General features: G+C 53.1%; 1 non-coding gene across 1 annotated transcript; it reads right to left on the reverse strand.

The window, feature by feature from the left end:
- Positions 1-1,922: 1,922 nt before the first annotated feature.
- Trnas-gcu (transfer RNA serine (anticodon GCU)) lies at positions 1,923-1,994 on the reverse strand. Its single transcript has one exon. It is a non-coding gene; the product is annotated as a tRNA-Ser (tRNA).
- Positions 1,995-2,426: the final 432 nt, after the last annotated feature.

Consider the following 2,426-nt stretch of genomic DNA (forward strand, 5'->3'; position numbering starts at 1 on the left):
GTTAAATGCACAATCAGCACCAGCATCGTCAAATATATATAAATAACATCATGTGCACGAGTCATGTTGACAGTAGAACTGCTACCAGGTGATCATGTTACCGTTTCACCACTGGCTAAGTCATGGCAGTGAAGTGGTATGTGTGTGTGTTTGTGTGTGTGTCTATGTGTGTGGTGGTAAGATGTATGGAACCGGCGCCACTTTAAGGTTAGTCGACGCGGAGATCTGAAAGAATGGTTGAAAGGAGTTATTGTGTTTGGACGTGCTTATAGCATAAGAAGTTCCCCGATTTGCCGGTGTATCGAAGGGGAATGTCCGACATTCCGACAAGGAACCGTGCGACACACTCGCAGCCTCGTAACACCGCCTAGGAACAGTGGCTGTTAAATAATATTAGCCGACAAGGATTGGAGATGATTGTCAAGCCTTTTGAGTGTTAGTCTGTTTCACACAAGAATTAATGTACACTCCTGGAAATTGAAATAAGAACACAGTGAATTCATTGTCCCAGGAAGGGGAAACTTTATTGACACATTCCTGGGGTCAGATACATCACATGATCACACTGACAGAACCACAGGCACATAGACACAGGCAACAGAGCATGCACAATGTCGGCACTAGTACAGTGTATATCCACCTTTCGCAGCAATGCAGGCTGCTATTCTCCCATGGAGACGATCGTAGAGATGCTGGATGTAGTCCTGTGGAACGGCTTGCCATGCCATTTCCACCTGGCGCCTCAGTTGGACCAGCGTTCGTGCTGGACGTGCAGACCGCGTGAGACGACGCTTCATCCAGTCCCAAACATGCTCAATGGGGGACAGATCCGGAGATCTTGCTGGCCAGGGTAGTTGACTTACACCTTCTAGAGCACGTTGGGTGGCACGGGATACATGCGGACGTGCATTGTCCTGTTGGAACAGCAAGTTCCCTTGCCGGTCTAGGAATGGTAGAACGATGGGTTCGATGACGGTTTGGATGTACCGTGCACTATTCAGTGTCCCCTCGACGATCACCAGTGGTGTACGGCCAGTGTAGGAGATCGTTCCCCACACCATGATGCCGGGTGTTGGCCCTGTGTGCCTCCGTCGTATGCATTCCTGATTGTGGCGCTCACCTGCACGGCGCCAAACACGCATACGACCATCATTGGCACCAAGGCAGAAGCGACTCTCATCGCTGAAGACGACACGTCTCCATTCGTCCCTCCATTCACGCCTGTCGCGACACCACTGGAGGCGGGCTGCACGATGTTGGGGCGTGAGCGGAAGACGGCCTAACGGTGTGCGGGACCGTAGCCCAGCTTCATGGAGACGGTTGCGAATGGTCCTCGCCGATACCCCAGGAGCAACAGTGTCCATAATTTGCTGGGAAGTGGCGGTGCGGTCCCCTACGGCACTGCGTAGGATCCTACGGTCTTGGCGTGCAACCGTGCGTCGCTGCGGTCCGGTCCCAGGTCGACGGGCACGTGCACCTTCCGCCGACCACTGGCGACAACATCGATGTACTGTGGAGACCTCACGCCCCACGTGTTGAGCAATTCGGCGGTACGTCCACCCGGCCTCCCGCATGCCCACTATACGCCCTCGCTCAAAGTCCGTCAACTGCACATACGGTTCACGTCCACGCTGTCGCGGCATGCTACCAGTGTTAAAGACTGCGATGGAGCTCCGTATGCCACGGCAAACTGGCTGACACTGACGGCGTCGGTGCACAAATGCTGCGCAGCTAGCGCCATTCGACGGCCAACACCGCGGTTCCTGGTGTGTCCGCTGTGCCGTGCGTGTGATCATTGCTTGTACAGCCCTCTCGCAGTGTCCGGAGCAAGTATGGTGGGTCTGACACACCGGTGTCAATGTGTTCTTTTTTCCATTTCCAGGAGTGTATTTATACAGAGTGTAGCGACGAACGAAAATTTGTACCAAGGCCAGGATTCGAACCCGGGTCTCCTACTCAGCAGGCCGATGCACTAACCACTACGCCACCCTGGCGCAGTGGGTTTGCACATCTGCACGAAATACCCTGGCATGCCCCCCTCCCCTTCCCCACCTATTAGTGCATTTTCCTAGTGTTCAGGATACCCGCTGGCAAACACCAGCCTCGGTACAAATTTTCGTTCGTCGCTTCAGTCTACATGTATACATCATAAGTTTCTGAGACTTGGAAACGCCTCTGGAACCATATAGTTTGATGTGATTAAAATCACCTACGCCTGGGTTTCGGGCAGGTCCCATGTTTAGCTCGATGCTGAGATGCTATTCCAATATGGCCGGAGAACCTCTGCAAACCTGTACGGGTTTAAAGGGAATACCATGTGGGCTGAGGCACGAATAGGAATTGGGATTTAGGAGAGAGGTGTGCTAGCATATTCCACGCAATTATGCAAAATCGCTGTGCCAGGTTGGCGTAGCAACTAGCGCGAC

This window comes from Schistocerca cancellata, chromosome 3 (genome assembly GCF_023864275.1).
Source record: "Schistocerca cancellata isolate TAMUIC-IGC-003103 chromosome 3, iqSchCanc2.1, whole genome shotgun sequence".
NCBI classification, from domain to species: domain Eukaryota; kingdom Metazoa; phylum Arthropoda; class Insecta; order Orthoptera; family Acrididae; genus Schistocerca; species Schistocerca cancellata.